Source organism: Ranitomeya imitator, chromosome 3 (assembly GCF_032444005.1).
Source record: "Ranitomeya imitator isolate aRanImi1 chromosome 3, aRanImi1.pri, whole genome shotgun sequence".
Lineage (NCBI taxonomy): Eukaryota > Metazoa > Chordata > Amphibia > Anura > Dendrobatidae > Ranitomeya > Ranitomeya imitator.
The window spans coordinates 384,067,084-384,079,083 of record NC_091284.1 but is presented as its reverse complement, the minus strand read 5'-3'; positions in this window follow the sequence as shown (position 1 = coordinate 384,079,083).

Below are 12,000 nucleotides of genomic sequence, written 5' to 3'. Positions count from 1 at the left end.
TGGGCGGCCCGCGACCAATCAGAAGCCAGGACGTGATTCTCAGGTCCTAAACGCGCTGATTTTGAACAAAGAAGCCTGCCGGTTACCCGCGCTGAGTTCAGGGGCCGCCGGAGAGGTAAATATATCAATATTTTTTATTTTAATTCTTTATTTTACACATCCCTATGGATCCCAGGGCCTGAAGGAGAGTTTCCTCTCCTTCAGACCCTGGGAACCATGAGAATACCTTCCGATACTTGATGTCCCATTGACTTGTATTGGTATCGGATATCGGTATCGGCGATATCCGATATTTTTCGGGTATCGGCCGATACTATCCGATACCGATACTTTCAAGTATCGGACGGTATCGCTCAACACTAATCTCAAAAGAAGGAAAAGAAAGTTCTGAACAATTTTTTTTTCTGTGCTTTGGTTTGTCTTTTTTTTTTCCTCTTGATATCTGGGTGGTTCAGGATATATGTTTTGGCATGGATGTTCAGGGTTTGTTTTCTCGTGTGGATCAACTTGCTGCAAGAGTACAGAATATCCAGGACTATGTTGTCCAGACTCCGGCTTTAGAGCCCAGAATTCCTACTCCTGATTTGTTTTTTGGGAACAGATCCAAGTTTTTGAACTTTAAAAATAACTGCAAATTGTTTTTTGCTTTGAAACCCCGTTCTTCTGGTGATCCCATTCAGCAGGTGAAAATCATCATATCCTTGCTGCGTGGTGATCCTCAAGACTGGGCTTTTTCTCTTGAAACAGGGGATCCGGCATTATTGAATGTAGATGCATTTTTTCAAGCGCTCGGATTATTGTATGACGAACCTAATTCTGTGGATTATGCAGAAAAGACCCTGTTGGCCTTGTGTCAAGGTCAGGAAGCGGCAGAGTTATACTGTGAGAAATTTAGAAAATGGTCTGTGCTCACTAAATGTAATGAAGAGACTCTGGCTGCTATTTTCAGAAAAGGTCTTTCTGAAACCCTTAAAGATGTTATGGTGGGCTTTCCTACGCCTGCCGGTTTGAGCGAATCTATGTCTCTAGCCATTCAGATTGATCGGCGTCTGCGCGAGCGCAAAGCTGTGTACCATATGGCAGTATCCTCTGAGCATAGTCCTGAACCTATGCAACGTGATAGGATTTTGACTAGAATAGAACGGCAAGAATTCAGACGTCAGAATAGGCTGTGTTTTTACTGTGGTGATTCGGCTCATGTTATCTCTGATTGCCCTAAGCGTACTAAGAGAGTCGCTAGGTCTGTTACCATTAGTACTATACAGCCTAAATTTCTCTTATCTGTTTACCCTGATTTGCTCATTGTCGTCCTTTTCTGTCATGGCATTTGTGGATTCAGGCGCTGCCCTGAACTTAATGGGCTTAGAATTCGCCAGGCGCTGTGGTTTTTCCTTGCAGCCTTTGCAGAGCCCTATTCCTTTGAGGGGCATTGATGCTACACCCTTGGCCAAGGATAAACCTCAGTACTGGACACAGATGACTATGTACATGGCTCCTGCACATCAGGAAGATTGCCGTTTTCTGGTGTTGCATAACCTGCATGATGTTGTTGTGCTGGGATTTCCATGGTTACAGGAACATAATCCGGTGCTGGATTGGAAAACTATGTCGGTGACTAGTTGGGGTTGTCGATGAGTACATAGTGACGTTCCTTTGATTTCAATTTCCTCTTCCCCCTCTTCTGAGGTCCCTGAGTTTTTTTCGGATTTCCAGGATGTATTTGATGAGCCCAAGTCCAGTTCCCTTCCTCCACATAGGGACTGTGATTGTGCTATTAACTTGATTCCTGGTTGTAAGTTCCCTAAGGGCCGACTTTTCAATCTGTCTGTGCCAGAGCATGCCGCCATGCGGAGCTATGTTAAGGAATCTTTGGAGAAAGGGCATATTCGGCCCTCTTCATCACCATTGGGAGCGGGTTTCTTTTTTGTTGCTAAGAAGGATGGCTCCTTGAGACCCTGTATTGATTATCGTCCCTTGCCTCTGCTTACTGATTTGTTTGCTCAGATTAAGGGGGCTAGTTGGTTTACTAAGATTGACCTCTGAAGGGCATATAATCTTGTTCGTATTAAACAGGGTGACGAATGGAAAACTGCATTTAATATGCCCGAAGGCCATTTTGAATACCTTGTAATGCCATTTGGGCTCTCTAATGCTCCATCTGTGTTCCAGTCTTTCATGCATGATATTTTCCACAATTATCTTGATAAATTCATGGTCGTATATTTGGATGATATTTTGATTTTTTCCAATGATTGGGAGTCTCATGTGAAGCAGGTCAGGATGACCGTCAATATTTGTGGGGGGCTATCTTTCCTTTGGGGATTTTCTCTGAGGCAAGATAGGTTTCCTGTTTCCATCTTTAGGGGAAGTTAGATCTTAGGCTGTGCCGAGGGGTCTAGGGAGCGTCAGGTAACCCCCACGGCTATTTTTAGTTGCGCTGCTAGGTTCAGGGTTTGCGGTCAGTACAGATACCACCTCCTTCAGAGCTTGTCTCATGTTGTTCCTAAACCACCAGATCATAACAGGGCACCCTAATAGTGGATGTAGGAGAACCTCAGCAGATGATCCTGCTGTAACTAAAAAAGCATCTCCACAAAGACCAATACTGATAATACTGCAATATTGTGACCATATAGTGGTAGACACCAGTTCTACAAAGCATAAAAGTGAATACAGTACACTTATGGATGGTGACTTACCGCTGATGTTCTTTCTGATGGAATTGTTCACTTTCCCATCTTTTCCATCTGGCCCTGACCGACATGACAACTTCTTCCAGCCACGACTCAGCTGCAGAAATTACATCAAAGACACATACTGTATGACATCTCACATTTCCAGCACTGTCTATATCTATCCCTGACCTGCACAAACTCCTCATCTTGCCTATAGGCTAATACTGAGCTGCTGCTGTTGTTTCCCTTATTACTGCTCCCACTGTGTGGTACAAAAGCAGTGCTCCTAATACTGCTGCACATACTAATGCCACCACTGTGCCCTTACATAGTAAAATGTCTTCTTTTTGCTCTCACAGTAGCCCCAATCTCTTTACAGGCCCCCACAGTAGTCCCCACACTGTATAATAGCCCCCGCAGTAGCTCCCACCCTGTATATAGGCACTACACTGTATGATGATGATTGCAGCCTTCAAACTGTATAACGGCCCTTGCATTATCCCCCAACTGTATAATGACCCCCTCATTAGCTTCCACGTTGTATAATGGAATCCACAATACCTCCCATACTGTATAATGACCTCTGCATATAGCTCCCACAGTGTATAATGACCCCCGCATTAGCTCCCACACTGTATAATGACTCCCACATTAGGTCCGATGCTGCATAATGGCCCCAACATTATCTACCACACTGTATAATGACCCTTGCATTAGCTCCCATGCTGTATAATAACCCCCGCATTAGCTCTCACGCTGTATAATAGAACCCACAATAGCTCTCACACTGTATAATGACCCCTGCATTAGCTCTGATGCTGTATAATGACCCCCGCATTAGCTCTCACGCTGTATAATAGAACCCACAATAGCTCCCACAGTGTATAATGACCCCCGCATTAGCTCCCACACTGTATAATGACTCCCACATTAGGTCCACTGCTGCATAATGGCCCCAATATTATCTACCACACTGTATAATGACCCCGCATTAGCTCCCACATTGTATAATAACCCCCGCATTAGCTCTCACGCTGTATAATAGAACCCACAATAGCTCTCACACTGTATAATGACCCCTGCATTAGCTCCGATGCTGTATAATGACCCCCGCATTAGCTCTCATGCTGTATAATGACTCCTGCATTAGCTGCAATGCTGTATAATAGAACCCATAATAACTCCAACTCCTTAGATTCTGGTCTCTGCCCATCCCTTTCTGTGAGCTGTTGGAACGCCCGCCAGGGTCGTGGGGTACTCAGTACAGGGTCCGGTACTTAAAGGGATGTGTCACGGCAGCAGTGCCCCTGGGCATCCATGTTAAAGGAAAGGTTTTTAAAGGGGTTTTGTGAAATGAGCAATGTTCGTGACACCACCTGTGGTATTCAATCAGGGATGACCGAGGCTGCTTAAAGGGGTCCGTTGGGGTAATGTCATGGCAGCTGGGATGGTATGGCTTCCCACAGGTGAAGCTGGGTTCCTAGGGTTCCTGGTGTAGTAGATAAAGATGATAAATGGTGTAGAAAGAAACAGAGGACACAAGTTGCAATCTCTTTACCTCTTTCCTGTAGAATTCAGGTAGCCACAGTCCAGGGTACTGGATCACAGGTGCTCGTATGGTCTGGGCCACATGGAAGCGAGTCTGGAATCCCCCCAACCAGGTGAGGTTGGAAGCCTTCCTTGTAGTGCGGTGTTTTAGTCCCTTGCTGCCTTATAACTCACACAAGGTCCTCACTTTCTCTTTGTCCCCCTATAGGTAGGACACTAACAAGCATGGCAGGTAACGTGAGCCTTTTTAAATAGTCTGTTTCACTTCCCGGGCTCTATGGGTTACTGTGCCTTCTGGTGTTAATGGTGGACAGGTGATTTGAAATCCAGCTGTCTGCCGATTTCTGCCGTGGGGCATGAAGTTACCCCCACAACCTCGGTCTTGTGGCTACCGGTATTCTGCGCTTCCGCGTTGAGGAAGCTCAGTCGCAGCTTCTCTCTCCAGCTCTTTACTCTCCTTTGCTCCTTCCTCCTTCACGCTCTCTACAAACTGTTCCGACCTTTCTTTCCTTTCCAGGAGCTGCAGCACCTCATTTGGCTGCACAGCCCCTCAGTCTTCCTTACTCCTCTCCTCTCACAGACTCTCTCTGTCTGTTCCCTCTGGCAAACTGCTTTCTTTCCCTGTCTCTGACAGACTGACTATCTCTCCCTCCAGCCAGAATATATAAATAGGGGATGCACCCACAAACTGGATCAGAGTTCTCCCTCCTGGCTTGGAGTAAGAACATGTTGCATGTTTGTGTTACCTGATAAAGGGATCCTTCCTCATTTCCAAGCATGACATCACTCTCCCCGTGAGGAAAGTAATGCCACTGTAACAACACCTGGGGTGTTACACTCCCCCCTATTAAATCCAGTACTCCCGGACTGGGAAAAAAAATAATACCAGGTTAAAAAACATGCAAAAATTTTGAAATGCAGAACAACAGGTAAAATAACTCTTACTTCCCTTTATGGAAGGTTATTACCTTAAATGTTGCAAAACTTTAATACATGGTAGAAAATACCTTTTTCAAAAATAGAACTTTCTATGAGACTAAATATTAAATATGAAATGACAATCTCCCTTTACGAGTATACTATTTTTAGAACTCTTCTTACACTAAAGTGCAAAACATTAGCTTCACCAAAAAGATATGAAACTGTCTATACAAAATATTATTTATGCATATTTTGACTATTTGATATACAGACTATTATTCAATCCCCTTACGGGCTAACTCCTCTATCAATATTAAAGACTAATACTTTAATACAGTGTAATAAGGTCAACATTTTCCATTCTGAGGTAGTGCAACCTTTAAAAGTACAAACATTATTTAAGTAATTCAACATCTTATCAGCAGCTGTTTCAGTTTCAACAAATTGTGAGACTTTTCTCACCAACAACAGTAGTGAATCATTAAAGCGGGGGATCCGTTCTAAACCCCCAATGTAGGTATTGGGTGGGCTACAATGCATAACATCCAGACCTTGTGTTCGGCCACACCAAATAGTTTTTCTTCAGGTCACTTTAAGATAATTATGCTTTAGTGTAAAATGAATGGTATCTTCTTTGGCCATATGTAAAACCAGTAGGAAGCGCCTTAAGAAGTGCTAACTATTTACATGACAGTTTGTGGACCATTTACTGTCCATGGCCACAGTGTCTCTTTAAACAAACAAACCTTTAACTTCAACAGTTATTTTAAACTTTCAGCAAACATTGGAACATTTAGAAACTGTCTATTTCCTCTGCCAAGGTAGCTCCTGGTTGCTGCTACTCCTTGACCAGGAAAATTCAGGATCGTACCTGTCAACTTGTATGGCATACCAAGGCATATTAGCTGGTTCCACCACTGGTGTCTAGGTGGATTGGTGGCATTTAGTAACTGGCCTAGCCTGGCCTGCTGCTGCTGCTCCTGAAGGGACTGATATTACAGCCTGTTCTGTTTGCTCTGACTGCTTTTGCACTGGTATGCACTTTCTGCAGTCCAGAGTGTACCATCCTTTGTCGTCGATATGGCGGGTATATGTCACTCTGTCACAGGGGTGCAGGTCGGTGTCAGGGTGTCCTTCCATTAATTGAGATTCAACGTCTCTCCGGTTAGCAAAAATCTTGTTTATCATCTCCGTTTCCTTAATGAAACCCAAGCCTCTCTTTTGGTAGAAGACCACTACTTCCCCCTGCCATAGTGGTCCCCTTTCTGCCCAAAGGATTTTGGGGGAAAAGTCAAAACACTGCACTCATCTAGTTCAAATTTGCTAATGTGAAAAAGTTTATTGAAGATGTGAGAGCAAAAACAGTAAGGCAACAACTTTAACGTTTCGGCCACTCAGTGGCCTTGTTCACAAATGGTGCCTTAGGAACTGTTTGTGACACGTCATGTAAAAACAAGGATAAAGTTACAGTTAGGTCCATATATATTTGGACAGAGACAACATTTTTCTAATTTTGGTTATAGACATTACCACAATGAATTTTAAACAAAACAATTCAGATGCAGTTGAAGTTCAGATTTTCAGATTTCATTTGACGGTATCCACATTAAAATTGAATGAAGGGTTTAGGAGTTTCAGCTCCTTAACATGTGCCACCCTGTTTTTAAAGGGACCAAAGTAATTGGACAATTGACTCCAAGGCTATTTCATGGACAGGTGTGGGCAATCCCTTCGTTATGTAATTCTCAATTAAGCAGATAAAAGGCCTGGAGTTGATTTGAGGTGTGGTGCATGCATTGGAAGATTTTGCTGTGAAATAAACATGCGGTCAAAGGAGCTCTCCATGCAGGTGAAACAAGCCATCCTTAAGCTGCGAAAACAGAAAAAACCCATCCGAGAAATTGCTACAATATTAGGAGTGGCAAAATCTACAGTTTGGTACATCCTGAGAAAGAAAGAAAGCACTGGTGAACTCATCAATGCAAAAAGACCCGGGTGCCCACGGAAGACAACAGTGGTGGATGATGGCAGAATAATCCCCATGGTGAAGAGAAACGCCTTCACAACCGCCAACCAAGTGAACAACACTCTCCAGGAGGTAGGCGTATCAATATCCAAAGCTACCATAAAGAGAAGACTGCATGAAAGTAAATACAAAGGGTTCACTGCACAGTGCAAGCCACTCATAAGCATCAAGAATAAAAACGCTAGACTGGACTTTGCTAACAAACATCTAAAAAAGCCAGCACAGTTCTGGAAGAACATTCTTTGGACAGATGAAACCAACATCAACCTCTACTAGAATGATGGAAAGAGAAAAGTATGGCGAAGGCGTGGTACAGCTCATGATCCAAATCATACCACATCATCTGTAAAATACGGTGGAGGCAGTGTGATGGCTTGGGCATGCATGGCTGCCAGTGGCACTGGGTCACTAGTGTTTATTGATGATTTGACACAGGACAGAAGCAGCCAAATTAATTCTGAGGTATTCAGAGCCATACTGTGTGCTCAGATCCAGCCAAATGCAACCAAACTGATTGGTCGTCGCTTCATACTTCAGATGGACAATGACCCAAAACATAAAGCCAAAGCAACCCAGGAGTTTATTAAAGCAAAGAAGTGGGATATTCTTGAATGGCCAAGTCAGTCACCTGATCTAAACCCAATTGAGCATGCATTTCACTTGTTAAAGACTAAACTTCAGACAGAAAGGCTCACAAACAAACAGCAACTGAAAACCACCGCAGTGAAGGCCTGGCAGAGCATCAAAAAGGAGGAAATACAGCGTCTGGTGATGTCCATGAGTTCAAGACTTCAGGCAGTCATTGCCAGCAAAGGGTTTTCAACCAAGTACTAGAAATGAACATTTTACTTAAAATTATTTAATCTGCCCAATTACTTTTGGTCCCTTTAAAAACAGGGTGGCACATGTTAAGGAGCTGAAACTCATAAACCCTTCATCCAATTTTAATGTGGATACCCTCAAATGAAAGCTGAAAGTCTGAACTTCAACTGAATCTGAATTGTTTTGTTTAAAATTCATTGTGGCAATGTCTATAACCAAAATTAGAAAAATGTTGTCTCTGTCCAAATATATATGGACCTAACTGTATATGTAGCCAGGTAAGGGTAGTCCGGCTGTGACCCAGATGACGAATAAACTGTCTTATTATTCAATGGTCGGAAGCTATAGTACAGTCCAGCGATAAATTTGAGACATCTGTCAAGGGTCAGGTTGGCTGGATAATTATGCAGGCTCCTATGTGGCCCTGCAGACTCGAGGGTTCCAGCAGAGTGAATGGGGTGAGGCCGGGAATATTAAACTTCCTTCATGCCGTGTCTGTCACCTTAGTAAAGACATATGTGCAGTCATAGGTGATGCAGTGGAGGCACGGTCCGGGGTTACATAGTCCGCAGCTGGAGGTAACGTGTGAATCGCCGACACAAGCAGTGTCTAGACTAGTCAGTGTCTAGGCAGTCATCCGGTAAGGTTCCCGAGGAAGGCCTCCTTCCACTCGGTCACAGCCTTCAGCTGAATCTGCATGAGCTCCCGAGGAAGTTCCTCCACTTCTTTCCGCAGGAGGTCTGGATCCAACATTGGTGGCTGGTCAGTTCAGTTCTTGCAGGTTCTGGCTGGGGGAGTCCTCTTGCTCCACCCCAAGCTCCGTTTCTTGCTCACCTCCCTCTGCCATACTGCTTTCCGGCATTTCCTCCTCGGTCTGATTTCCCATGGTTTCACTCCACCACGCCTGTCTTCGTGGGCTGGTCCTCTTTTTCTTCCTGCCATCCCAGACCAGGAGGTGGACCATTCATTGATGGGCATACTTCTCTCAGATAGTAGTATTGGTGAGGGGCGACCATGGCTCTTGCTCTGTTTCTACAGTCTCCACCCTTGACAAAACACCCTTCTCCTCCTGCACAACACATAGTGCTATAATGGCAGCAGTTTTGGCCACAAATTAACAGTTCAATAGTCTCTCAATAAAGCACAGTCTCTTAGGCGCACAAGAACCTGTTTGCTGGGTCGGTCCATCCTGTTTGTGATGCCAAAATTGAACGTCAGCCAGGTCCGTGGGGTACTCAGCGGCGGTGACCTGGTCTGTGGCCCTGGGCACCCAAGTTAAAGGAAAGGTCTTTAAAGTGGTTTGTGAAATAAGAAATGTTCGTGACGCCACCTGTTTTATTCAGTCAGGGATGACTAACACTGCTTAAAAGGTTCTGCTGGAGTGATGCTATGGCAGCTGGAATGGTATGGCTTCCCACAGGTAAATCTGGGTCCCCAGGGTTCCTGGTGTAGTAGATAAAGATGGAAGATGGTGTAGAAAGAAACAGAGTACACAAGTTGCAGTCTCTTTACCTCTTTACTGTAGAATTCAGGCAGCCACAGTCCAGGGTACTAGATCACAGGTGTTGGTATGGTCCAGCTGGCATTGAAGTGAGCCTGGAATCTCCTAACCAGGTGGGGTTGGAAGCCATCCTTCAAGTGCAGTGTTGTAGTCTCTTACTGCCTTAGAACTCACACAAGGTCCTCACTTTCTCTGTGTCCCCCTTTAGGTACGACACTAAGGCCGGGTTTACACTGCATTAGTGTGATCCGTTAGATGGACTACATTACACCGTGGCATAACGCGGTGTAACGTGGTCTGTTAATGCCGCCATTACTTCCTATGGCAGACGCATCGCTAGCGCACGCCCAGTGCGCTAGCGATGTGCCGTCATTGAGTGATGGACCCCGAGACGCGGGCTGCAACATTTCCGGGTCCGTCACCGCTAGTGCAGATAGAGCTAGCAGATGCTCTATCTGCGCTAGCGATGTGCCAAAGTTGGCACTTGCGTTAGCGCAGTCTGTTTAACATATGCATTGAACGGACTGCACTAACGCAATGTGAACCCGGCCTAACCTGCATGGCAGGTAACCCAAGCCTTTTTACAGAGTCTCTATCATGACCCAGGCTCTTTGTGTTACTGTGCCTTCGGGTGTTAATGGTGGACAGGTGATTTGAAATCCAGCTGTCCACCAGTTTTTGCCGTGGGGCGTGAAGTTACCCCTACAACCTTGGTCTTCCGACTACCGGTATTCTGCTCTTCAGCGTGGAGGAAGCTCAGTCGTAGCTTCTATCTCCAGCTCTTTGCTCTACTTTGCTACTTCCTCCTTCATGCTCAAACTGTTACATTCTTTCTTTCATTTCCAGGAGCTGCAGCACCTCACGTGGCTGCACGGCCCCTCAGTCTTCCTTACTCCTCTCCTCTCACAGACTCTCTCTGTCTACTCCCTCTGGGAGACTGATCTCTTTCTTTGTCTCTGACAGACTGACTAACTCTCCCTCCAGCCAGAATATAAATAGGAGAGCCACCCACAAACTGGATCAGAGCTCCCCCTTCTGACCTGGAGTAAGAGCATGTTGCATGTTTGTGAAACTTGAAAAAGGGATCCTTCCTCACTTCCAAGCATGACATCACTCTCCCCATGAGGAAAGTAATGCCACTGTAACAACCGGTTAAATGGGGTGTTACACTGTTACTTGCACAGCTCTGATATACAGTTAGGTCCATATATATTTGGACAGAGACAACATTTTTCTAATTTTGGTTATAGACATTGCCACAATGAATTTTAAACAAAACAATTCAGATGCAGTTGAAGTTCAGACTTTCAGCTTTCATTTGAGGGTATCCACATTAAAATTGGATGAAGGGTTTATGAGTTTCAGCTCCTTAACATGTGCCACCCTGTTTTTAAAGGGACCAAAAGTAATTGGGCAGATTAAAAATTTTTTAGTAAAATGTTCATTTCTAGTACTTGGTTGAAAACCCTTTGTTGGCAATGACTGCCTGAAGTCTTGAACTCATGGACATCACCAGACGCTGTATTTCCTCCTTTTTGATGCTCTGCCAGGCCTTCACTGCGGTGGTTTTCAGTTGCTGTTTGTTTGTGAGCCTTTCTGTCTGAAGTTTAGTCTTTAACAAGTGAAATGCATGCTCAATTGGGTTTAGATCAGGTGACTGACTTGGCCATTCAAGAATATTCCACTTCTTTGCTTTAATAAACTCCTGGGTTGCTTTGGCTTTATGTTTTGGGTCATTGTCCATCTGAAGTATGAAGCGACGACCAATCAGTTTGGTTGCATTTGGCTGGATCTGAGCACACAGTATGGCTCTGAATACCTCAGAATTAATTTGGCTGCTTCTGCCCTGTGTCACATCATCAATAAACACTAGTGACCCAGTGCCACTAGCGGCCATGCATGCCCAAGCCATCACACTGCCTCCACCGTATTTTACAGATGATGTGGTATGCTTTGGATCATGAGCTGTACCATGCCTTCGCCATACTTTTCTCTTTCCATCATTCTAGTAGAGGTTGATGTTGGTTTCATCTGTCCAAAGAATGTTCTTCCAGAACTGTGCTGGCTTTTTTAGATGTTTTTTAGCAAAGTCCAGTCTAGCCTTTTTATTCTTGATGCTTATGAGTGGCTTGCACTGTGCAGTAAACCCTCTGTATTTACTTTCATGCAGTCTTCTCTTTATGGTAGCTTTGGATATTGATACGCCTACCTCCTGGAGAGTGTTGTTCACTTGGTTGGCAGTTGTGAAGGCGTTTCTCTTCACCATGGGGATTATTCTGCCATCATCCACCACTGTTGTCTTCCGTGGGCACCCGGGTCTTTTTGCATTGATGAGTTCACCAGTGCTTTCTTTCTTTCTCAGGATGTACCAAACTGTAGATTTTGCCACTCCTAATATTGTAGCAATTTCTCGGATGGGTTTTTTCTGTTTTCGCAGCTTAAGGATGGCTTGTTTCACCTGCATGGAGAGCTCCTTTGACCGCATGTTTATTTTACAGCAAAACCTT